Source organism: Balaenoptera borealis (assembly GCF_965194805.1).
Source record: "Balaenoptera borealis genome assembly, chromosome: 9".
Taxonomy (NCBI): domain Eukaryota; kingdom Metazoa; phylum Chordata; class Mammalia; order Artiodactyla; family Balaenopteridae; genus Balaenoptera; species Balaenoptera borealis.
This window is the reverse complement of record NC_138873.1, coordinates 28,915,782-28,943,659: the sequence shown is the minus strand read 5'-3', so window position 1 is coordinate 28,943,659 and position 27,878 is coordinate 28,915,782. Positions and strand designations below refer to the sequence as shown.

Sequence of the window (27,878 nt, the reverse complement as noted above, 5' to 3'; positions counted from 1 at the left end):
AAGTCAGTAACAATAAGAATGGAGAGAGGGAGGATATATTTAGAAAACATGGAAATCATAGGGATCAAATGGGGACTGACAGGGTCAGAGGTCAAGGATACCTCCGGGATGTCATGTTGAGTGTTGGGCAGGTGATGCCAATGACTACGAAGGGATGTCTTCTGAGGGTGAGATGATGAAGCCAGTTTGGGACAAGTTCAGCTCTAGGTGATTGAGGGTCAGCCCAGTAGAGATAACTCAGAGAAAATAAATATAAACCTAAAAAAGTGGTTATAAATGATATTTTGTATCAGAATGTCTGGACATTTGTTAAAGTACAGATTCCTGAGTCTCATCCCCAGATATTCTAATTGATGAAATATGGGATGAGAGCTGAGAATCTGCATTTTGAATATACATCCCAGGTGATACTGGTGCAGGCTATTAAGACTTTCTTATTTTAGGGAATTTGTTTAGATCTAGAGTTTTGGTTACTGGTTAGAGATAGAGATTTGGGAATCAATGACATAAAGATAATAACAACCAACACCGACTATTTGCAACGTGACAAACTGTTCTAAGCACTTGATAATATTAACACATACAAACATCACTCTTCTATCAAGTAGGTATTGTTATTCCCTGCATTTTGCAGATTGAAAAACTGAGACTCAAATAGGTTTGTGAGTGTGAGAGATGAGATTTGAATTTAGGCAGCCTAAGTTCATGGCCAGAGTATGTGTTCTTAACCATTATGCTATTCTAGCTCTCAGATTACTATAATACTTGTTGAGACTAATTAATAGTGACAAAGGGAGTGAGATTATTTAAGAAGGTGTCACATATATGGGCCAAATACCAAATCCTGGAGAATCCCAAATATGAGTGGCAGATTAAGGTAAAGGATTAGAAGATGTTGAAAAATATTTGAACCCATACTGGGTTCTTTAAAGAGTACTAGATTTCCTAACACAGAGAGTAGAAGTGCAGAGAAGCTCTTAATAAATATTTTTGGTAATAATATTGAGGATGAAAACTTGTGTCCTCAGGTATCCTGATGGACTTCTTCACTAAGTCATCATTTAATGCCATACTGTGATGTTTCTTCGTAATATTTTCAACTACACTGGATTTTTTACACTGCTGAAAATGGGAGAAATAATCTAGAGACAAGATAATCTACATTATTGTTTTAATAAACAAAACATATTTTACAAGTAAATGTTAAATAATGGATACTAACATGAAGAACTGATTTTATTGCTATTGAGTCATCTATTTCTAATGAAAATAAGCATCAGAATGGAAATTTAAATTCTGGTCTTTTTTGCACAACTCATCCTCAATGTTCAAACTGACTTTAAATTTGAAAATGAAAATGGTTTTCTCAATATTTGCAAATGTTTGGAACTTACTAATTCTTGGTGTCCATAATCCTTGTATAATCATAAGAACACATTTTTAACCCCTTGAATTTCCTTTCATTTGCTAGTGAGCAGAGTCTAGCAGTGCTGACAGAATTTTGTAGATTTATATGTTAGGAGATATAAAATAAAGGACTTCAGTTTAGCCTATAGAACAATTTTCTGGCAACAATTCAGTCAATTATTGAAATGAATTTTGAAGACTGTGAAATCATTTGCTCTAATTGCATATTCCTTGGCTTTCTAAACTGTTTGTTCTTGTTTGAAAAAATTTTCTTTCGCCTTCTGGGTTCATGAATCCTTAGGTGTGCTAAAAGTTTGAAGAAACAATCAACTTCTTTTCCATTATCCTGTCTCTACTCAGTCACAGGATAGCTTTGACCAATTTGTTTAGTGTAAAAAGAATCTCTTTTCCTTAGGAGGAGGTCCACCCCAAAAGGATATCCCTTATTATAACTTTGCTGAACACTTTTAAACAAAGAAACAAGAAAATACTTAGAGTAAGCATCTGTATCAGAACTTCGACATAGCAAACACAACATTTGTATAAAAGCCTGTTCTAGTGTCTGCTTTTGTCTATTGTGACTTATCTCCACCTGCTTCTGCTAGAGGACAGACAAGTGATGAATAGATGTTTTGACACAGCACACGTATGGAAAGATAGGTGAATGCTTTTAAAAAATATTTTTAACATGACCTGTCACTAAATCAGAAGATTTGGGGTAGGAGAAAAAAGAATGTAGAAATGATATTAATACAGTGAGGAGCAAGACCCTCATTTCATCATGAAGATGAATATAGATCTGCAGCAATTTGCAAATAACACATAATTAGGGGTAGTTTTGTAATGCAAAAATAAACCCTCTAATTATACATAAAACTTTTGCAGATAATGATAGTGATCTACTAGGAATATATTAAGGGATTGAGACCATTTTTTTCCCTCTCATTCAAGCATTGAGGTTTTCTGCATTGACCTATAGAAATGGCATTAATAGGAGACACTGGAGAGAGACTGGATTGTTGCAGGGGTTTGATTTACACATTCACCAGAAGTTTCCTTATCAGGAACACTTTAGAATATGACCATTCTCAAATCCTCAGCATACCCACTATCTAGTCGAAAAAGGGGAGAAATGAAAAGCTCACTCATTTGGATCTGTTTTGTAAGACCCAGTCAAAGGTTTTAGAACTTTGGACATTTATCAGAAAACTTTTTTCACTCTCATTTCCATCACTTCTCTTCTCCTACCTCTCTTCTCTCTTCTTCTTCTTTTTTTTTTCTAGTTTATTCCTTGACCTTATACAAAATCCATCAGCTTTTTTCCCCCTAGGTAAGTCATGAAAGGTAGAAATATCTGGAAAGTACTCCAAGTTCTTTGGAAAACAAATTTATCTTGGGAACTCAAAATATTCCTTTTTTTCATTAACTATCATATTACTCCCTGACAGCAAATTATTCCTGTATTCAAAATGAAAAAGCAAATTTATGTAATGGCTTTGGGCGAGGATATATTTTAGTTGTAGGCTCGAGCTTTGAGGAATTCTGACATTTGATGTCTGTGTAGAGAAAGATCAGCCTGAAAAAGGAAAATGGAGAAGTGATCAAATATGTTAGAAAAAACCCAAGTACTTGTGATGTAGTGAAGATTAAGGACATAGGGTATTTCAAAAGGAATGAGTATCCAAAAGTGAATGCTACAGAAAAGACAAGAAAGACTAGAACTGAAAAATGACCACAGGATTTCTTGATGATGAGATCTTAATAATCTTGATGAGTGGAATTTGGTGGAAGGAAGAGGGTAAAAGTCAGCTTGGAGTGGATAATGAATGAAAAAATTAAGACATGGAGATAAGTAAAGATTTTTTTTTTTTGAGAAGTTTGAAAGAAAAGCAGGATGATGAGGGTAAGTAGAACTGAGAGAGAGGTTTTATTCATCCATCCACTCATTCATTCATTCATTTATTGATTAGATACAGTTATAGGAGGGCGGTTGTCTTTTCTGTTTCCTTTTTTTAGAGGAGGAAGCCTTTTTGTTGAAGGAAAGAAAGGTTGAAAATCAATGCATGTGCAGAGAAATTGGCCTTTCATAGAAAGGGTTGTGTCTTTTCTCAACAGGAAAAACAGAGGTGATGCATAGAGATGTAATTGGATTGGTGGTTTGGTAGGGAGACATTCAGGGAATTCCTATCTGGTGTTCTGTTTTTCTTGAATGTCTTACTTTGATAATTCCAACTTCGGAAAATAACAAGATTGTAAGAATCGTCTTTGATAGCCACAGATAAAGAAATATTTTCTGTACCAAAAAGAGAGCAAAATTTTGCAAAAAGGCAGGGGGCTTTGTTGCAGTCCTTTATATAAAAATTCTTACAGTAGTATTAAAATGAAGGCATGCTGGGTTTTACAGCTAACTGACACTTAACTAATTGTCTTAATTGAAAAGAAGAAAGTTACCTAAAATTAGAACTGTTCTGGAAAATCAGAATGTGTGCAGACCCTTCTTTGAAAGTGACACAAAATCCAGCTAAAATGGCTTAGGAGAAAAGATACTGTTATTATTACTGTGATTTTCAGGATTAGAGGATGGCTTCAGCATGTCTGCATTCAGGCCCAAAATGATACCATAGAAACCTCAGCTCTGCCTTCAGCTGTATTACTGTAGTCTCAGCTAAATTACAAAATAGCAGCAGTGGAATCTTTTGCTTTATCCTCTTAGATCCATTCAATGAAGAAGGTCTAGGACACCTTTCCCAGAAGACCTAGAAAATTCTCATTGGCTTTAACTGGGTTATGTGCCAATCCCTGAAATAAAAACTGAGTTCAGGGAGGTTGAGATGCATGGACTGGTTTAGGCTTGTCGTCACTGTTTAAGGGGAGTGTGGAGTCACATGGCCTACGGTGGGAATAGTTAGATCCCTAAATAGTCAAGGAAGTTCAAATTCTGATTATTCAAAATACAATCAAAATAATTAACAATTTCATTTTTCTATCCTGTATATAACCTTTCAGGATAACAGAAAATTGACATGACAAATCACTGATTTGAGTTTTTCTTCTGCTTCCTTTTATTATAAACTTGTGCTAAAGGTGCTGGAACCCAACAAAATAACCAGAAGGAAGATGGTAGCTGGATGAGTTCTGAATCATGGTGAATGGGTTGTGTTAGTAACTAACAAGTTAGAAAAGAAAATAATTTTCAGGGGGAAGAAGATTGAAAGTGTCTCTTTTTATTTAATCTCAAACATGTAGACTTCATTATGATTAAAAATGTGAAAAGATGCAATTTCAATGTTTTTAAATATAACTCTATTAGCATATATTTATCTGGGTATTATCCTGATATGGTACCTTCCTAAAATTAGTTTTTATCAACCACACTCATTAAGCATATTTTGGTATATGACATGATTTTGTTTACACTTGGAAATATACAAAGCAAGCCCTCTATCCAGTAAAGCTTATGTCTAGCTCAGTGTAACAATATGAAGACTTTAGCAGTATCAGCTCTAGTACATTATGAGTTCCTCAAGAGCCCCAATTAAACATTATTCATTTCTGTGTTTCTTAGCCTAGCTCTAGGCTCAGGCTGTAGCAGGCATCAATAAAGGTATGTTGGTTTGATATTTTAGCAGGCTTTCCCTGAAGGATTCACAAGCATAATCACTACCCTGGGTTAGGCTTTTAAAACAACATTTTGGTTGAAATCTTGGAGATGGGGTACAATGCCCTTTCCTGTCTTTCTCCCTACTGTTACTTGTGTACATGTATCTCCCTCTCCTGAACTGTATGCTTCTTTCAGAGCAGAAACCATTTCTTAAATTATAAATTCATTGGCTCATTTACTTATCCATAAATATTCATAAATATCCACTACATGTTAGGATCTTTAAGTTTGAAAATAAATCAGATACAACCCCATGAGAACACAGGCTAATAAGTTTTAACTTTGCTTGCTGTTGCTTCTTCCTTTCTCTGCTGCAATACCCACGAAGGATATGGCACATAGTAGAAGTTTTAGAAATGCTTTCTTAACTGATTGATTCAGGAGAGTTGTACCAAATGTAACCTATATTTGTAGCTACTAAATCAAATCACAAAGTATATTATTAAAGAAAGTATATTATTCTTACATTCTCTTCAATTAACAGTTAAATAATAACCATTATTTATTCAAAATCTATCATGCAAGGACCTTGCATACGTTATTTTTTAAAACATTACAACAATAGTCTAAAGTTTTTTATTTTATGCAGGAGAACATCAAGACTGGAAGGAGCTAGAAAAATCTTACACATTAAGTAGGAGAGCTAGGATTTGAACCCTGGTCTGTCTGGAAATGAAGCCCATAGTTGTACTCATTGCCACATACTAGTTTTAACACTCTCTTGAAATACCTGCCTCCTCAGTCCCTAAGTTCCAATATGTAGATTTCAGCAGCTCCTTTCCCTCTCATTGCCCCCAATGTACTTCAACTTTTGATAATAGAGACCTAACACTTCAAGGAGCTCAATATAAATTTGTGTTTGAAAATGTTAATAACCATTGATCCTTTGCTGTAAAGACTGCACATTCATCTCTCTTTTTAATAGACGGGTCATTCAGCCACCATTTTATAAATTCTCTGTTACACTTCTACCTGTCTGAGCTCAGTGGGAAAAGAACAAGTGCTTTAAGTACTCTAAGAGAAGACCTCTCTAGGCTTACAGTTTCCAGACCTTGGACAGGTAATCAGCCAGTGGACAGAAACAGTCACATGGTGACCTCCTGCTCAGATGGGAATCCCATTCTTGTGCCAAATAGGCTCTTTGAACTCTGAATGTTCCTGATTCTTCTCACTCTTTAGAGGTTCAATGTGTGTCAACATCATCAAGAGAGCTTTGTTCTCATTGTTCTTTTACATACACAATACCTATATTTTGTTCTTGTTTATGAAACCTATTTCTGTTGCATGTTCTTACAACCACAATGAGTCCCTTTTCATTTTGAAGTATTATCTCCGTGCCATAGTGGGAGTAGATTCAACTGAAAACTGGGTTTATTGTAAACAGTATAAACATGGGTTCCCAAAGTCTGGTTGCTAAGCTAACTGGGTTTATTGTAAACAATATAAACATGGGTTCCCAAAGTCTGGTTGCTAAGCTATCAGCACAAAGAAAAATACCCACATCGGGTTTATCACCAAAAGATAATAAGGGACCAAGGTGATGGAAAAAAAATTAATTGCCAGTGGTTCCATTAAGAGGTGGTCTCTGAGGTCAATGTCAATAAGCGTCTTCATCATTGTCTTTAATAAAGGTTAAAGTTTGCCAGTCCAGATGTGGGAACAAACAAAAGAATGTATACCCTGGAACAATACTCTGCAGAGACAAGACAGCGCCAGAAAGACAAAGCCTGTTCAGCTGTTTCCTGACAGCCCTGCCCAGCACACTTCCACCTCAGGCTAACAACCGAGTTTCTAAAGAATAATTATATCAAGTGATGTCATGATGGATGGCCTCTTTCCAATGGCTTCATGGCTTATCTTTTGGGACAGAGAGTTAGGGGAGATAGCAGGCTGTGAACTGTTGTCACAGTTAGATGGGGATGGGGGTGGCAGATGACAGGTCAATGTTTGCTGTTCTAACTCACATAGGAGTGCAGGGCCTGAGTTCCACCCTCTAAAATTAACCTTGCATTGATGCCACTCCTTTAATAAAATAAATCTCAATATATGATCAACTTTATTTATGTATATAAATTTTATACAATTGTTTTGTAACACCAGTTGACGTTCACAGCGCTTTACATATATCTACTAATTTAATTATTCTTGCAACCTGACATTGTAAGTAGTAATGTTTCCATTTTATAGGTGAGGAAACTGAGCACAGGAGGTGAAGTGACATGCACAGGTCACGTGGTAGGCGAATAAAGCCAGGACTCAAACCTGACCCCAGAGACTGCCCTTCACTACTCATAGTACTGCCTTTATGATGATTTAAAAATTATTATTATTTCTGGTTTTGGTCCTGGAAAAGGGAGGCTTGGACCATGGTTCTGCAGAGAACAAATCGGATTTGCATTCTTATAAAGTGAAGAGAGCATCTTTCCAGAGATGGATTCCCTGATTCCAGAAAAACCAAAGAACCCTGAGTGGCCAACTAGAGAAATTTGTGGTTAATGGATACATTTACTACTTCCAGCTTACTTAGCAAAGTTCACCAGGCGGCCTTTGAAAGGTACACAAAATACTGTTAGATCTTGCCGGAGGTGACTTTATCAGACAGCCAGTTGAGGCCTATAAAATGTTGTTAGCCGTTTCTTTCCTGTCAAGGAGGAAAATCAAGACAGCTACATTAAAAAAAACCTTATTATTATTATTTCTAATAATTTTTTAGGCAAAGCTTACAAAAACAGATCATCACATATTTCTTAACAAAAATTCAGTCATAATCTTTCATTATAGGATGCCATAAACTTGATAATTCTGTTTGTATATTTATATCACATGTAATTAATGCTTTAAATCATAAATGAAGTAGCTTATTCTTTAAATCATAGCAAAAGAATTCATCTTCTATTCTTAGTGCATACTTAAACTTGAGTGTACACACCACTGTGAATGTGTAGCCAACTCACAGGAAGTACAAGATATATCTCTAGGGATTATCTACTTTTATATACAGATTTGGAGGACATTATTGATATATTAACTCAAATGTGAACATCTATTATAAGGCAAAAAGAAAAATGAATAAGAAAAAATAGGAGACATCCAAGAAATATTGAGTTTATAGGAGCTTGCTTCAAGTTCTAGCTGAAGACTGGGGATTTCTGGGTTTGTGTTCATGACCTTCTGCCATTTGGAGCTACTTTGGTGGAAAATTCTACGAAGCACCAAAGAAGAAAACACAAGTGCCATTTGTGTGAAAGTAAAGCTTCACAAGACTTTTTAATCTTGTTTTCCACAGAAATATTCATAGCACTCTTCATTACTTTTATAATTTGAGGGCAATGGTCAGAAGAATTAAAAGGTGAAAATAAAAGAAGGAGCTCCTGATGTGAGAGCCAAAAATATGCATTTTATAAAAAGTTGGAACAGAAACAAACACACAACCTCGTGATTTGAAACAAATAAAAGAAAGTTGGTTATTCTTTCCATATTCTTTTTTTTTTTTTTTAATTTTTATTTATTTATATTTATTTTTGGCTGTGTTGGGTCTTCGTTTCTGTGCGGGGGCTTTCTCTAGTTGCGGCAAGCGGGGGCCACTCTTCATCGCGGTGCGCGGGCCTCTCACTGTCCCGGCCTCTCTTGTTGCAGAGCACAGGCTCCAGACGCGCAGGCTCAGTAGTTGTGGCTCACAGGCCTAGTCGCTCCTCGGCATGTGGGATCCTCCCAGACCAGGGCTCGAACCCGTGTCCCCTGCATTGGCAGGCAGATTCTCAACCGCTGCACCACCAGGGAAGCCCCCATATTCTTATAGGGGTAGAAATAGTGTAATCATCTCTTGGGGACCACAATGTTCATTGAAGCATGCCTGTAGATACATTATCTCGGGCACTGTGGGTAGCTTTCAAGGAAAGGAGAAGACATGCTTTTAACCCATTAGCATCTTCCAAGAAAATATGTGTATATTTTTTTCTCAAATACATACACACACACACACACACGTGTGTGTGTGTGTGTGTGTGTGTCTAAAAAAGGAGCTATAAGGTCTGGGTCTATTCATTTAGGACTTCAATGCCCAATATGTGTAACCCTCACCAATTCAAATAGGTAGGCTTATGCATGCCCCCTGTAAATAAAGTGTCTGTCAATCTTTGCGTAGCCAAGCAAGTACAGACTAAGACATTCTCTGGATGAAAGGAGTTGGAACTACTATTATAGGTCACAGGAATAACTCAAGTTCAATTTTCACAGTCCCCGTGTAAGGGAACCATTTAATACATAATGAAAGTATTTAATACAAAGTGGCTGTTGAGGATAGAAATCCCAGAGATAAACCCACGCACCACACCTATGGTCACCTAATCCATAACAAAGGAGGCAAGGATATACAATGGAGAAAAGACAGGCTCTTCAATAAGTGGTGCTGGGAAAACTGGACAGCTGCATGTAAAAAAATGAAATTAGAACATTCTCTAACACTATACACAAAAATAAACTCAAAATGGATTAAAGACCTAAATGTAAGACTGGACACTATAAAACTCTTAGGGGAAAACATAGGCAGAACACTTTCTTGACATAAATCACAGCAAGATCTTTTTTGATCCACCTCTGAGGGTAACGAAAATAAAAACAAAAATAAACAAATAAGACCTAATTAAACTTAAAAGCTGTTGCACAGCAAAGGACACCATCAACAAAATGAAAAGAAAATCTACAGAATGGGAGAAAATATTTGCAAATGAAGCAACTGACAAGGCATTAATCTCCAAAGTATACAAATAGCTCATGCAGCTCAATATCAAAAAAAAAAAAAACAACCCAATCAAAAAATGGGTGGAAGACCTAAATAGACATATTTCCAAAGAAGACATACAGATGTCCAAGAGGAACATGAAAAGATGCTCAACATCACCAATTATTAGAGAAATGCACGTCAGAACTACAATGAGGTATCACCTCACACTGGTCAGAATGGCTATCATCAAAAAATCTACAAACAATAAATGCTGGAGAGGGTGTGGAGAATAGGGAACCCTCCTACACTGTTGGTGGAAATGTAAATTGGTACAGCCACTATGGAGAACAGTATGGAGGTTCCTTAAAAAACTAAAAATAGAGCTACCATATGATCCAGCAATCCCACTCCTGGTCATATATCCAGAGAAAACCATAATCCAAAAGGTTACATGCACTCCAGTGTTCATTGTAGCACTATTTACAATAACCAGGACATGGAAGCAACCTAAATGTCCATCAGTGGAGGAATGGATAAAGAAGATGTGGTACATATATACAATGGAATATTACTCAGCCATAAAAAAGAACAAAATAATGCCATTTGCAGTGACATGGTTAGACCTAGAGATTGTCATACTGAATGAAGTAAGTCAGACAGAGAAAGACAAATATCATATGATATCGCTTATATGTGGAATCTATAAAAAGGGTACAAATGAAGCTATTTACAAAACAGAAATTGAGTCACAGATGTAGAAAACAAACTTATGGTTACCAAGGGGGAAAAGGGCAGGGGGGATAAATTGGGAGATTGGGACTGACTCATACACACTACTATATATAAAATAGATAGCTAATAAGAACCTACTGTATAGCACAGGGAACTCTGTTCAATACTCTGTAATGACCTGTATGGGACTAGAATCTAAAAAAGAGTGGATATATGTATGTGTATAACTGACTCACTTTGCTGTACAGCAGAAACTAACACAACATTGTAAATCAAGTATACTCCAATTTAAAAAATTAATTAAAAAAAAAAAGAAAGAAAAAAAAAAAACCAAAGTGGCTGTTGACTTCGATGGTTTGCAAAGTCCACAAACCTGGCCCTATTTTCTTTTGCTGCTACCCTACTCCCCTTACATTTTCAAATCCATGTGCAATATCAAATGAACATTCTATTCAACACTACGGGCCATTCCAGGAGTCATCCTGGTAAGACATGTAGATGTTCTGTTCTTTTAGATGTACACTTGACCTTTGAACAATAGGCATTTGAACTGCGGGGTTCCACTTATAAATGGCTATTTTTCAGTGGTAAATACTTAGTATTGAATCTGTGGATGTGAAAGAATCTTGCATAAGGAGGGTGATTATAAGTTATATTCAGATTAACCCCCCCTGTTTTTTGAGAATCAACTGTAGTAATAAAATCTTTTCAAATTTTCATACTCAGCAAATTCATGAAGCATAGAAAGTACCAAATTTTGTCCTTTACTAAAAAGAACTGTTGTTTTTTAAAAATTAATTGAAGACATCACAATTATACTTTTAAATGTTGCTTTTTTAAAAACGGTTCCTAAATTAGAAAGTTGAACTCCAAGAAAGTATCAATAAATGTACTTTAAAGGGAACAAATAAATTACTATGGAAAAGAAGCAGAGACTACATTCAAGGGAAGCATAATTTTTCAAATATTTTTATTTAAAGATTTTGTTGGTCTAAATAACAATCATCTTTTAATTAATGTTTCATAAATCTGTTGCTGTACATAACACTCGTGGCATGTTTTAATACACTCTTCGGTCATGTTATAAAATAACAAATGCAGTGTTATTATTACTCAACAAGTGCATAACATAACCAATCTCATAAAAACATCATCAACAATGGGAAAGATGCATGTCTTTACTATGACTAAAGGTAGCAGCCCAGTAACTTCCGGGAGCAAGCAGATTTTTGCATCACCCAGGTGTATTTGCAAATTGGACTTCAAAGCTTTGCAATGGGCTCCATCCAGAAGGAGGTGGAAGAATGTGGGTGTGGCCTGGGAAAAGAGCTCTAGGTCAGCTTTGGGAAAGGTGGGGGTGTGGCCATTATTTGCTTTCCATCTTCTTCCTCTTTCCTGCACTATGTCTAAATAAACCTTTTAGGAAACAGTAAACTGGGAATTTTGACTGTAAGATACACAGTTATAAGACATTAAAAATAGGGGGGTTTTTTGGCAAGGAAAATTGTACAAATTTGAAAAATCTCCTAATAGGTTGTTACTGGACCAGGGGTCTACAGAATCGTACTGTTTTCATCAATGCTCTTTGAACCGTAAGGAACAGAGACTCACTTGACTTTAGGGAAGAGACGTGGGTATTATTTGCAGTTTTCACACAAATTAGAATGGATCGCAGCCACAAGGCCCTGGATGTTACCTGGTTTTAAGCACTGATCTTTTTCCCTTGGTCCCTTTCACGTCCCCTTTCCTGGCCTCTCTCTGACTCAGATTCTCTCAAGGTCATTCTTTCCCGACCAGCTTTTTCTCTCTTATTCAGGCCACTTCATAATTTCATCTTGCACATGGCTTTGGCTTTCTCAAGCCTGTGGCAATTTGACAACTCCAGTAAAATTTCTTGCTGGCAATTCATTCCTTTTTTTCTTATTCTGAATTTCCAAGGGAAAGACTCTTGGGTCAGGCTTGTCCAATCTCTGTGTGTGTGTTGGAGTGGAGGCGTGGGTGCAGTTGACAGAATGAGCAAAGACTTCATGGAGCAAAGGCCATGGATGGAATCCATTCCTTAGAAAGGCCTTCAGTCGTGCTGTCAGTGACCCATATCTCTAGGACACTTCACTTTTTATATCCTCTCAGCTCTTTATTCAAATATACAGTTATTCATTCAACATCTTTATTAAGTAACTTCAGTGAGTCAGCTATAGGGGAAAATGACAATGTGAGGTGGAAAGTGAGGCTACTTAAAAGCCTTTGCTCCCCAGTAACTCCCTTCACTGCAAATCTTACCCCTACCCCCCTCACCTGCCCCAGATCTACAGAGGTTCAGGCGGTTGGCCCTCAACACAGTAGCACATTTTTGATTTGACAACTCTATGAAATGTAGTCATTTTGTCAGCATGAAAGAAAGATGTCTTTATGTGTACAATATCCCCCTTTACATAAAAGTAGGCTTATGTCTTCATGGCACAAAACTCTACACGAGAGCCTTCTATAGGGTCTGTGGCATTTTAATCTCTGAAATGATATAAATATGAATATCTCACTAAGATATAAATAAAAGCACATATAGGTGCCAAGGCAGGGAGGGCTGGAGCAGATGGGGAAGAGAAGACAGGCTCATGTGAAGAGTGATGTTTTCTTTTCTAGGTACTTTTTTTTTTTTTTTAATAAATTTATTTTTATTTATTTATTTATTTATTTATTTATTTATGGCTGTGTTGGGTCTTCGTTTCTGTGCAAGGGCTTTCTCCAGTTGCAGCGAGCAGGGGCCACTCTTCATCGCGGTGCACGGGCCTCTCACTATCGCGGCCTCTCTTGTTGCGGAGCACAGGCTCCAGACGCACAGGCTCAGTAGTTGTGGCTCACGAGCCTAGTTGCTCCGCGGCATGTGGGATCTTCCCAGACCAGGGCTCGAACCCGTGTCCCCTGCATCGGCAGGCAGACTTTCAACCACTGCGCCACCAGGGAAGCCCAAGAGTGATGTTTTCTTAAAAAATCCTGGTAGTCAACAAAGCCTTGTCATGTTTGTTTGTTTGTTGTTTATGGTTTTGTTCTGGGTTTTTTTTGCCATGTTTACTTTAACTCTTTTCCTTGGCAGATACTCAAGTTGGTAAATGCTTTAAAAACATCTTTCACTTTCTCAGCTAGGTGGTCAAGGTCAACATCAACAGAATAAGTCATGTTAATAGTCTGTACCCTTGATATGATGATATGGTGACAATGACACTTTATCTTTGTGGTCTTTCCCCAAAACTCATAACCCTAGACTAATGATAAGAGAGACAACAGACAATTCATCACCATGGAGGAACATTCTAGGAAATACCTGACCAATATTCCTCAAAACAGCCAAGGTCATAAAAAACAAGGGAAGTCTGAGAAAGTGTCACAGCCATGAGAGCCTAAGGAGACATGATAACTAATGTAAAGTGGTGTCCTGGATGGAATCCTGGAACAGAAAAATGACAACAGGTAAAAACTAAGGAAATATGAATAAAGTATGGACTTTCATTAATAATGATCTATCAATATCAGTTCAATAATTCAAATATACCATATACCATGCTAATGTAAGATGTTAATAACAGGGAAAACTGGTTACAGAGTATATTAGAACTCTATATCCTATTTTTCCAATTTTTCTATAAATCTGATGCTGTTCTAAACAAATAAAATTTATTTAAAAAGTCAACACTACTTAAAAGAACACAAAAAAGTTCTTTTTGTTTACTTTTACAAGAAACTTTAATATGATAGTTCTGATCTGCTATGTTTGCACTTCAAAGATTCTCTTGTAAATTCTCTGGAGTTATGATACTTCATTAGCTCATCTTGCTTAAAGGTTCTGGAGATTAAAAAGAAGAGAGAGAAACAGGGAGTGGAAAGGGGTTACATTACTCAGGGATCTTACACTTCCATCCAATACACAGCATTTTTGGAAAAAAGAAGTATTTAATGATATAATCATTAAAGACTAGGCTCAAAATCATTCATGATTAGGTTCCATTTTTAAAAGCAATGCAATCATATTAGATCAAAAATTGCAAATATATTAAAAGAAACAAATCCCCAGTTCCACCTATATAACAAATTGCCCATTAAAAAAATGTCTTTTCGGGCTTCCCTGGTGGTGCAGTGGTTGAGAATCCGCCTGCCAATGTAGGGGACACGGGTTCGAGCCCTGGTCTGGGAAGATCCCACATGCCGCGGAGCAGCTGGGCCCGTGAGCCACAACTACTGAGCCTGCGCGTCTGGAGCCTATGCTCCGCAACGAGAGGCCGCGATAGTGAGAGGCCCGCGCACCGCGATGAAGAGTGGCCCCCGCTCGCTGCAACTAGAGAAAGCCCTCGCACAGAAACGAAGACCCAACACAGCCAAAAATAAATAAATAAATTAATTAATTTAAAAAAAATGTCTTTTCCATATTCCTTCCTACTGGTTGCAATCACAGTGTTGATGAAATCAGGTATTTTTATTTTTATACTAACATTTTATCATAAACATTTCCCAGGTGACTTCATAGTCTTAAAATTTTCATTTTCAAAGCCTGCATAGTAGTCCATCAGGTGGATATACCACAATTTAGTCGATCAATTCCCCACTGCTGACATTTCAAAGAACCATTTCTACCATGGAAAAATCAACTCCCCCTATCCTTCAGCTGAAAGTTGAGATGATGACTGCGGTGTATTTAGTCCTTGGGAAAAACATGCAGAATCTGAACTCTTGACCTGTGCCTCCTGCTGGGGCCCAGGGAGGAGGTGTACAGAGCCCTGAGCAGCAGTCTTCGGGGTGCAGAGCAGAAACCCTGCAGCTCCAGGCACTCCGCTAGACCTCCTCTTGACCTTTCTAGTTATCACTATGCCTCCCTCTAAAATCAAAGGTATCTGGCCTTGGGCATTTAAGTACCACCAAACCTGCTCATCAAAGAGAAGATGAGAGTTGCTGCTCTTAATTTTATGCATCACATATCCTAACAATGAAATCTCTTCATGGACAGGACTCAAAAGAGGGATTGGAACAGGTGAGAAAAGCAAAGCTAGATAATAAATCACAAAGCTGCAGGGTATCCGGAAGGTGGAGGTAATGTGTTATTTGTGAGATGTCCTCAGACTGAGAGCATTACTGAAACCTGTCAACTCCAGAGAGATAAATGCTAGACACACCTGGTTTCTGCGTGTGTGTGTGTGTGTGTGTGTGTGTATATGTGTGTGTGTGTATTTAAATCAAACACAATTAAATGAGACCTGTTATTCTTCCGAATTTTACTTCAAAAGTACTAGCTTAAGTTTGGTCTTGCTATAGGTAAAGAAAGGAGGGGCAGCAGATACATCATTAATTTAAAAACTGTTCTGTGGCAACAGGCACAGGAGACTATGGGAGTGGTGCCAAAATACGTAGGAGTGTTCCGCACCAACTCATACACATGATCACTAAATTGGCAGAATTTACGTCGGGAAGATGAAACACAATGAGTGATGTTCTGGTCAAAAAAGGACATTCTGTGGGGGGGTGGTGGTAGGATGAATTGGGAGATTGGGATTGACATATATACACTAATATGTATAAAATGGATAACTAGTAAGAACCTGTTGTATAAAAAAAAATAAATTAAATTAAATTTTTTTAAAGAAAGGACATTCTGGATGGTCCCATACAAACAAGCAGTAGGAGGAGGCTGGAGGCCTGCTGACCTCCTGAGTAAACTCATGGGTAAACATCTGTGAGGTCAGGCCCAGCATGGAGACACAGGAGGTTTCTTTCTTTGCAAACTGAAATCAACACATAGAGCCCATTGCTCATCCCAAGAGAGAATGTAAGCGCCCTAAAATCTGAGATGAAGCAGATAATGTCACATCAGTCAGCTCTGATCCAGCTCGGTGACTGTGAGCCAAGATGCGCACAGCAGGGATACGTGTGTTGTGGAAGGGCAGACCGCTTGGCGCTGCCTGTGGTCTGAAACGGAAAACATTTCAGGGTGAGGGGTCCTATAATATACTGGGGCTTTTATAGTTAAACATCATACTTATCTTTTTTGTTTTTGTTGTTAAGCTGTTAATCCTACCTTACGCAGGTAGGATTCATTTGTATGTCAATAGACCTTTATCACAGGAGAATAGAGGTCCTGAAAATCCCACGCATCCCTTTTCCCCTTTTAATTTTTTGTCCTTTGCATATTTTCCTGTTTCCAGGTTATTCCACCCTTTCAAAATTCTGGTAACATTTTGCTATGTTTAGATGAATAAAAATCAGACAACTTAAAATTTATTCTGTGTAGTTCAGTTGGCCTTGTAGTGCCAAGATTTCTCTTTCTTCATAGAAAATCTATTCGGGTGTTCAAGAACCTGCTTGATTCATAGCTGACCTCAAACTCTAGTCCATTCGAATAAATCAGCTTCCAAATCAGGTTTAGTGATGTGGAAAAAGATGCATTTTTATTTAACTTTTCAGAAATATCAGTTGGTGAGTTCCTAGGGCACTGCATCTACTTTCTCCATCTTTGTGTTACTCATAGGGCCCCACTGAGATCTTTGTCTGTAACATGAGTTCAGTAGTGTTGAATAAAGTGGAAAAATATAGTGTTGAATAAGTTAGAAAAAGAAAAGGAGACAAAGTTGGAATGTGAATATAGGCTAAAAGTAGAAATCCAACACAATTTTCTTGAAGGGGGGTTCTCATGTCACCCTCTCTCCTGTGCCATGGAGGGGCTGGCTGTGGTTATGGGGGAGAGTGGTACTCCTACCACAGACCTGACTCCCTGTCTCTGGCTGTCTGGGTCAGGAGTGGGGGCTGGTGAGGAGGGCAGGGCTTGATGGGCCAGGCAAAGCAGAGGTAAAGGTGTTGCCTGAATACATGAAGAACCCCATGGCCATGAAGCCTTTGGAAGGTGACAATGTCGCCGGGTGGAAGCAGTCTTGGCTGGGAACTCTGGGGCTGGGTTTTAGCCCCGTGTGTCCTTTCTGTAGGGCCTCTTTACACAGTGTTCAACAACACAATCGTATGTGAGAGACCGGCCAGGTCTCGTGGTAGAGTGTGTGAGAAGCAGGGTAACATTGCTCCAGGCAATCAAAGACTAGAAGGTCAGGTAGGTGGAAGGTCAAGCAGTGATGGCAGACTAGGGACCCTGCTCAGCTTACCCAAGTGTTTTGAGTGCCACTTAATAAATGAGTCCACCCCACAGGAGCTACCACAGAGGGATACTCCTGAGCCTGCTGGACCAGCACTCTGTCTTTCTAGACTACCAAGTGGTCCCAAGGGCAGCACTGAAGGCAAGTACAGGAGACCCTTAGTTCTACTGGGACACAGAGGCCTCACCACACGTGGGCCAGGAAAGAGAGATGGCAGTGCGTGCCCTATCAGACATGGGTCTTCCCTCCTTTACCGTTGGGTGGTTTTCTGGCAGCCCTTCTTCAGGCTGGGAAACTACTTGCTCTCCCAAGGACAGGCATCTAATGTGGGCTCATTCTGTAGCATGAAGTAGAAAGCAGTTGGGTTGATGGCATTGCTTGTGAATTTGACTCTAAGGAGCGGGGTATCCTGGGAGTGAAACCTCCAGCTCAGTTCCCGATCCGTGCCTTCAGCCTGACACACAGGTCAGTTTGCTTGGGAAGCCAGAGGTCTTCTGACGGTAATTCATCTTGTAGCACCCCTGGGGACTCCTCTGATTGTGACTGTACTGCTGAGCAAGAAGGAGCTCCAAGACTGAGTGACGTACTGCCTGCCCAGTGCCGACCATCCTAGCACAGGCCTCTGCGTTTAGAGCCTGTGCTAAGCCCTTGACTATTTTTGAGTTGTTTGGCGTGGGGAGTTGACAGACACTTCCGTTAGCTGTTGAGAGTGACAACACATCGATTCACCACTGGTCACTTGACAGAGGAGAGAAAAAAAAATATGGCGTTTAGACAAATATTTGTCTTTTTCTGTCTGGCTTACTTCACTTAGTATGTCACTTATATGTGGAATCTAAAGAAAAAGATACAAATGAACTTAATTACGAAACAGGAAACACAAATGAACTTAATTACAAAACAGAAATAGACCCGAGGTAGAAAACAAATTTATGGTTACCAAAGGGAAAGGGGAGGGGAGGGATAATTTAGGAGTTTGGGATTAACATATACACACTAGTATATATAAAATAGATAAGCGACAAGGATCTACTGTATAGCACAGGGAATTATACTCCATATTTTGTAATAACCTATAGGAGAAAAGAATCTGAAAAAGAATATATATATATAGTTAACATTTTTTTCTCACTGGATTTGGTTTTTTTAATTAATTTTTATTGTAGTACAGTTGATTTACAATGTTGTGTTAGATTCTGCTGTACAGCAAAGTGAATCAGCCATACATACCATACATATATCCACTCTTTTTTAGACTCTTTTCCCATGTTTATAACTGAATCACTTTGCTGTACACCTGAAAGTAACACAACATTGTAAATCAACCATACTTCAATTAAAATAAGAATATTATGTAAATACACACACACGCACAAAATAATATGGCGTGCAGAAGTGGAAATACTCTCAGATTAAATTCAAGTCTGCAGAGTTTACTGAGCAAGTGCCACTGATTTGGGAATTTGCCGAAGTCCTGGGTTTTTGAAGGAGAGAAGTCAGCATTCCCTCATTCTCCCACTTTGCCTGTCATACCTTTTATTTGTAGATACTTGATGGGTTCCCATTTGCCAGTGTAGTGACATCTATCCACATCAACTATATTTGGGACTTTCCAAATAGTTGTGCCAAAGGAAGCTTCACTTTATTATGGTGGATGTACCATATTTCTCTGAACATAGAGCTGTGAGCTATTAATCCTAAAGTCAAGGTTTGAAGAACTAAAGTTGTGATTAAGACAACACTTTATTCTGGAGTCAAGGTCTTTGGAGTAGAGCACTGCGTGTTTCTATTAGGTTGTCATTTCTTTAGCTTCTCTTTCATGAAAGCACAGTGATGGCACATAGTAGGTGCTTGGTTGAATCTGGATTCCCTTGAAAGCAGAGCCTAAGACAAAGCTTTGCAGGCAGGCAGTTTATTTGGACATGAACCTCTACTGCGCACTTACTGTATCCTGGGTGCTTTTGCTTATTATGTGTCATTTAATCTTCACAATGATTCTGAAAAGAAATAACAATAACAGCCAAACTTTAAATGGCATTATTCTAAGCAGTGCATATATATTCACTCAATAATAACCAACAACAATGTTTTTAGTACCCTGTTTTATAAATGAGGAAGCCGAAGTAGGGAGAAGTTAGGAAAGTGCTCAACGTTTTGCATCCAGTAAACTGCACAGTCAAGGCCAAATCCAGATAATCTGGTACAAGAGACTTTGCTCTTATCCATGAAGCTCTACTGCCTCTTGAATAGTGGAATTATATATAGTTTTCTGATCTGCTAGGGTTACTTTTCAAGTAGACTTTTTTCGGTTTTTTTGAGTAGTTTTAGGTTCATAGCAAAATTTAGTGGAAGGTACATAAATTTCCCATATATCCCCTGCCCCACACATGCATAGCCTCCCACATTATCAACATCCCCACCAGAATGGTACTTTTGTTACAACTGACAAACCTACATTGACACATCATTATTGCCTCAAGGCCATAGTTCACCTTAAGGTTCACTCTTGGTGTTGTATATTCTGTGGGTTGGTACAAATGTATAATGATATGTATCCACTATTCTGGTATCATAAAGAATAGTTTTACTGCCCTAAAAATCCTCTGTGCTCTGCCTAATCATCCTCCTTTCCTCCCTAACCCCTGGAAACCACTGATCTTTTTACTGTTGCCTTAGTTTTGCCTTTTCCAGAATGTCGTATAGTTGGACTCATACGGTATGTAGCCTTTTCAGAATGGCTTCTTTTATTCAGTAATATGCATTTAAGTTTCCTCTATGCCTATTCATGGCTTGATAGCTCATTTCTTTCTTAGCACAGAATAATATTCCATGGTCTGGATATAGCACAGTTTATTTATCCTTTCACCTACTGAAGGACATCTTGGTTGCTTCCAAGTTTTGACAATTATGAATAAAGCTGCAATAAATATCCAAGTGCAGGATTTTGGGTATACATAAGTTTTCAATCCCTTTTAGTAAATATCAAGGAGTGTTATTGCTGGATCATATGGTAAGAGTATGCTCAGTTTTGTAAGACACTAGCAAACTGTCTTTCAAAGTGGATACACGATTTTGCATTCCCACCAGTAACAAATGAGAGTTCCTGTTGCTCCACATCCCACCAGCATTTGGTATTGCCAGTGTTCTGGATTTTAGCCATTCTAATAGGCATGGAGTGGTATCTCGTTGTTTTAATTTGCATTTCTCCCTGATGACATATGATGTGGAGAATTTTTTCATATGCTAATTTTTCATCTTTCTATATCTTCTTTGGTGAGGTATCTGTTAAGGTCTTTAGTCTAATTCTCAATCAGATTGGTTGTTTTCTTACTGTTGAATTTTAAGAATTCTTTGTATATTTTGGATAACAGCCCATTATCAAATATGTCTTTTGCAAATATGTTCTCCTAGTCTGTGACCTGTCTGCTCTGGGTTTCTGCTCAGATAAGTTGTGGTTCTCTGTATCTACCTGTCTGTACCTCCAGTGTAGCGGGCAGAAGTTTGCCCTGTGACCTCATTTCTGTTACGGATCTAAGAAGAGTTGTAGACCTTTCAGTTTGTTCAGCTTTTTACTTGTTACAACAGAGCGGCAACTTCCAAGCTCCTCCTATGACACAACAGAAACCAGAAGTCAGTATGTTGATTTTCCAGATGAGGAAACTGAGGCTCAAAGTGCCAGACATATTGTATTAACTGTGTGGCCACAGACCCTTCTATCAACCAGTCCCAGAGCTGTTGCAGGCTGTGGGGCCGTATTTTGTGTCACATGATCTTGCTTCCCCCTGACCCTCTTTGTCTGGCCATGGATGATTAGACCAAGGATGGATAAAGGGAAAAAGCAGCCACAGACTGGCCAACAACCCCTGGCTTATGGACTGCTATGAAACACAAAATGACCTGGGCCAACCTGATCATTCCTTTTAGAAAAACTGGAAGGGAATGGGGATAATCTTAATCAATGAGAAGTCAGAGATGTATTGTACTTAGAGCAGACTTGGGAAATGGACAAAAGTCACATTAACTATAAGATAACAGGTCCACAAGCCACAGGGGTCTCTTGAGCTACACCAATCCAACACAGCTCCAGTTTCAGGTTCAACAAGACCCAGCACCATGTGGTTTATGCCCCTGGTTTTCCCCTGAGATTCACTTCGATACAAATCTACTATAAATGCTCTTGACTTGAGCTAGCCTGGGTGGATCTCTGCTCCATATTACCAAGCTCCAGCTCAAAATTACAGTGCAGTTAGTAGTGGAGCTATACTTTAAATCCACATTTATCTGACTCAAAAGTCCATGACTCTCACAGCCTTCCGTTTGGACCAAGGAGCAGTATGTCTAGACATACTGCTCCTGATATGTTGTGATTATATTCCCAAATGAATGTGAAAGCTCACAGGGTCCAAATAGGTGAGATATGTTGCCTAATTTAACAAATGCTAAGTGGACACAGCATATTATCTGCAACACAAATACCTTAAAATGAGAGAAATACTAAAGGTGAACAGAATCTTCTGGGAGAGCTCAGGGGTCTCTCCTGTGCCCTGAGCTCAGTCTGGAGGAGCCCTGCCCAAGTAGTATGTGTAGGGAACTCCAAGCCATGGAGAAGGTAAGTATGGCAAAATGCCAAAATAATACAAGTGTGGTAAACTTTCAGCTTGGTCTGCTTCCTTATTGCAATAAAAATTAAATCTGGCTTTATTCCTTAACCTCCCAGAGTCCCTAAAAATAACTTATCAGTTTTCCTATTTAGAACAATAATGTGTGTTCATTGTACTCTTGAATTATTGTTTATTTTCCTTCTAGTTTATTTTTCCTAGTTTTCTATCACTTTATATTTTTATTTCCTCTTTCTCATTTCACCCTAGTATTTGATTTTTCATTATCATCTTTCTTTTAGTTTTCTTTGGATTTTCATTGCTTTATACATCACTTCTAATTTATTATTTTTCATAACTTATTCAAGAACAGGAAAGAAATAACTTTGAAAAGAGAACAACTGTAAACATAGCCCTGTAGCATCTCTTGTAAAGAGACCGGTCCTGTAGGAATGCCACTCTTTCCTCCTGTTCTGTGCCAGCCAACCCCCTCATGAGCAGTTACATAATATAAATTTATTCACTGGACAGATTATTCACTGGACTGCCTTTTTAACAACTGTAGACAGTGGTAGTAATAAACGACCCATCATCCCTTCACCTTCATCCTGTTTTATTGAGGTCTGGGGACACAGCAGTCAGCAAGACACAGTCTCTGCCTTCAAGAAGCTCATCTTAAGTCTTGAGGGTGCTTTTTTTTTCTGTTGAAGAAACCTAATTTCATCCAGAGTTATGGTTCATACATGGTGGGAGTGGTGGGGGGGAGTTGAACTTCAGCTCTGTGTCAGGTATTTGAAAACTTTTAGTCACCCTGTAAGGTCAATTTTATTGTCTCCCTTTTATCTTAAAACAAACAAACAAACAAACAAAACCCAAACCAAAAACAGAGGTAAAGCCTGCCTGTGGTCTCACAGCTCCTAAGTTGCAGGCAGCGCTAGAACTGGGTACTGTGTGTTCCAAGCCTGTGCGCCCTCTCACACCAAGCTCTAGATAATGGTACACATATTGCTTTGGGTTCTGCTGTTTTTCACTTAACATGTCAAAAGCATTTTCCCGTGTTTCTATAGTATTCATGGTAATCTTTTAAAATGACTACATGATTTTTCTCCCCATGCTGATGTACTCTAATGTAAACTAGTCCGTAGAATATTAAATGTTTATTTCTAAAAAAAAAACCAGCACCAGGGGGCTGGGGGTCAATAGAGATGCATCATTTAGGAAACTTCATCAATATATTTTTCAATTTCGTCTACAAAGCACCCACAGGGATTGATTCTTTTATTATTACTCCTTTGAAGAAGGCACAATATAATAAGATATAAGATTTATAGCCAGGTTTCTGGAGTTCAGCATTTAATCTATCTGCCTCCAACTTGTCAATTACTGGTCTGATTAGCTCCTTCCAAAACGGTTATAGGAGAATGACTTGAACCACTACAGTGGTCATAAGTGCAGGATTTCTTATAAAATAAAACATACATTTACCATTTGAGCCAGCAATCTACTCCTAAGCCTAACCTAGAAAAACGAAAACTATGTTCACACAAAAACCTAAATGTGAGTGTTTTTAGCAGCTTTGTTTATAAGTGCTAAAATATAGAAATTACCTGAATGTCCTTTAACTAGTGAATGGACACACAAACTCTAATACATCTATACCGTGGGTACTATTCAGCAATAGAAGGAACTATGACACATGAGACAACATGGATGAAGTTCACAGATGCATTATAGTAAGTAAAAGAAGCCAGGCTTCAGAAAGTAAATACTCTATGATTCCATTTATATGACATTCGGGAAAAGGCAAAATTATAGAGGCAAGATCAGTGGTTGCCAGAGGCTAGGTGTGTGAGGAGGGGTTGACTACAAAGGGGCGTGAGAGAACTTTCTGGAGTGATGGAAATATTCTACGTTTTGATTGTGGTGGTAGTTATCCTATTGCATGTATTACTCCAAATTCACAGAACTTGGCACTAAAAGTGATGAATTATTCTGTATGTAAATTACTCTTTAATAGAAAAAAAATTTTTTTTACAGTCCAGGCTTTGGAATCAGACTGCACCTAAACTTGGCTCCTCAACATTTCAGCGATGTGACCAGAGTTTGCATAACCTTTCTGTGTCTAATTTTCTTAACTTGTAAAACAGAGCTAATAACTGCAGAGGGTTGTTAGGAAAATTAAATAAAATGATGTATGTAATTATTTATCACAATGCCAGCTCACACAAGTGCTCAATAAATGGTAGCTATTATTTTATCCCCCCCAGTAAAGAGCTAAGATGTTTCTAGATAGTGTTGTGTGGCTTTCTCTTTTAAATAGGAAATCAAAGTTTTATTAGAGGGACTTCCCTGGTGGTGCAGTGGTTAAATATCCGCCTTCCAATGCAGGGGACATGGGTTCGAGCCCTGGCCCAGGAAGATCCCACATGCCATGGAGCCACTAAGCTTGTGCGCCACAACTACTGAGCCTCTGCTCCAGAGCCCGCGAGCCACAACTACTGAGCTCACGTGCCACAACTACTGAAGCCCACGTGCCTAGAGCCCATGCTCCACACCAAGAGAAGCCACTGCAATGAGGAACCCGTGTGCCACAACTACTGAAGCCCACGTGCCTAGAGCCCATGCTCCACAACAAGAGAAGCCACTGCAATGAGAATCCCGTGTGCTGCAACGAAGAGTAGACCCTGCTCACCGCAGCTACAGAAAGCCCGTGCGCAGCAACGAAGACCCAATGCAGCCATAAATAAATAAATAAATAAATAATTTTTTAAAAAAAGTTTTATTAGAGAGCTTTTTAGGAACACTAGAGCCCCATTAAAAATAGGGCATCTCTTTTATCCTAAGCAAACTCTTATTCCCCCACAAAAATTATTTTCTATTCTTTCTCTAAAACATTGAGGATGGTCTCCAGAAGTCATTTATTCATCTTTCTTGAGAGAATAATGGTCATATTGGGTAAGTTTGAGTTCCTGAAAAATAAGCTGAGGAATAAGTAGATAAATAACCCTTTCAAACCTATCCATGGTATTAGTCCCTGAGATATCATTCATTCATTCATTCAACCAAAGAGAACCTATATGCACCAAATATTGAATGTCCTAAATGCTGAAGATTCAGCAGTCATCCAAGCAGGCAAAAAGTTGCTGTCCACAAGGAGCTTTGGTTCTACATTTAATGAGCTTCACAGAGTAAGCTTCCTATGCATTACATCCACAGAGATCTGAAGGACAGCCCTCAAGGCCCCAGTCACTTGGAAACAGTCATGGACCATCTCCCTGAACCACACGCACCCTCCCATTTCATCTCACAATGTGCATTACTCTTCATTTCCTCCCTCTTGGGACTTAGGTCCCTTCAGATTATGCCTTATATCCTTCTTTTTTGTTTAATTTTTATTTTGAAATCATTATCAACTCACAGAAAATTACAAAAATAATACAGTGAGTCCTGTGTCCCCTTCATTCAGCTTCCTTCAATGGTAAAATCTTATGTAATATAGTACAATACCAAAGCCAGGAAGTTAAAATTGTACAATATCATTAACTAGACTACAGACCAGATTCAAATTTAAACCCACATTTAAAAAGTCCAAAAAAATTTTTTTAAAGTATAGTTGATGTACAATATTGTGTTAGTTTCATGTCTACAGCAAAGTGATTTGATTATACATATACATATATATGTAGATATCTATATATTTTTTTCTATTCTTTTCCATTATACTTTATTATAAGATATTGAAGAGACTTCCCTGGTGGTCCAGTGGTTAAGACTTCACCTTCCAGTGCAGGGGGTGCAGGTTCAATCCCTGGTCAGGGAGCTAAGATCCCACATGCCTCAGGGCCAAAAAACCAAAACATAAAGCAGAAGCAATATTGTAACAAATTCAATAAAGATTTTAAAAATGGTCCACATCAAAAAGAAAAAAAAGATATTGAATATAGTTCCCTGTGCTATACAGTAAATCCTTGTTGTTTATTTATTTTATATGTAAACCCACACTTTTTGCCCATTGATTGAAATTGTCCTTAGCTCCCTAAACTTCCAGGCCCTTTCTAGGTAGAAAAGAGTTTTCCTTCTTTGGAAACATAAAGCTAAGGCCCCTAAGACTCACCTGGAACATTTCAGAGACCCCTGATCAAGGAGATTCTACTCAAATGTTGCTGTCACAAACTCACCATCTCAAAGCCAGTTCTGCTGGGTCTCTGCCAAAACTTCCTGCCAGATTTCATTTGAAACCACAAGGACAGTTATTTCCACCTTGCCTCAAATCTTGTCCCCACATGTCACTGTCTGAAACACACACTTTTTCTCATCTGTTTTTCCATACTCTCATCCTCAGATACCTCTGTGTTGTGTCCTTTTCACCTGCCCACCTTTCCACTCCTTCCTTTCTCCAAATTTTTCAAGTGTACTCTCTGAAATTCCTGTTTCATGTAATTAAAATCCCTTACACACACACACACACACACACACACACACACACATCCTAAACACGCCTTCACAGAATGATAACTTCATCTTCTTATCTTAAATAAGAGTAGACTTCTTGGGACTTCCCTGGTGGTCCAGTGGTAAAGAATCCGCCTTCCAATGCAGGGGACTCCGTTTCGATCCCTGGTCGGAGAACTAAGATCCCACATGCCGCGGGGCAACTAACCCAAGTGCCACAACTACTGAGCCCAAGGGCCTCAACTAGAGAGGCTGTGTGCCGCAAACTACAAGAGCACACACGTTCTGGAGCCTGTATGCCACAACTACAGCAGAGAAAAACCCGCACGCCACAACTAGAGAGAAGCCCATGCACCACAACGTAGAGCCTGTGTGCCACAACGAAAGATCCCGCATGCTCAATGAAGATCCCATGCACCACAACTAAGACCCAACACAGCCATAATAATTAAATAAATAAATAAAATAAAATAAAATAAATATATATATATATAAAAAAAAAGACAACTTCTTTACAAAGTCACCGTCTCCCTAGAAAACCTTTAGTGGAAGATGTTAATTCTTCCCTGTTGCCCATCAACAGAACCCAGCCAAATAACAGTACCATCCACCAAGTGTGAGGCCACAAGGCAGTATCAGTATTCTCACAGCTCCTCAATGCCTCTTCCAAACTCTTGTTCCTTCATCTTTGCATAAAGACCTCCATGGCATCTGGCTATTCTGCCTTCTACCCTCCAGATTGCTGTCCCCTACCAGCCACTTGACATTCATCCTAGACCTTGGTACCTCACTTGTCTATCCCATGTCCTTCTATTATGTTGAATAACACTGACACCTTTCAATGTCCAAGTGGATGACTTTTCCAAAACTCTAGCTTCCCCAGTTTCTTGAACTTCTGAACTCCAGCTTCCTACATCCATGGCCACATCATAGACATGCTATAAGCCAGAATACTCCCTCCTGTGACACCCTGAACTCCAATACCCACTCTGATCTTTCTCCTGTATTTTGAAGTTTTTCACATCCACTGATGCCTTTAAATCTGCCCGTACTGTTCTATGTCTCTTTCAGGTCCCCCATTACTCCATTTTCTCCTGAAAACCCCATTTTCTCTCAACTTATCAGCTTCTTCCTAAACCCATTTACTTTCCTACTCAATCTGGGTGTCGTGGTGAATGACTAGA

At 38.7% G+C, this 27,878-nt stretch overlaps 1 protein-coding gene across 1 annotated transcript in view; it reads right to left on the bottom strand.

Moving 5' to 3' along the window:
• LOC309635012 (uncharacterized protein) overlaps positions 1–27,878 on the bottom strand; it is a 375,467-nt gene that overhangs the window by 116,688 nt on the left and 230,901 nt on the right. The gene's annotated exons all lie outside the window — the stretch shown is intronic.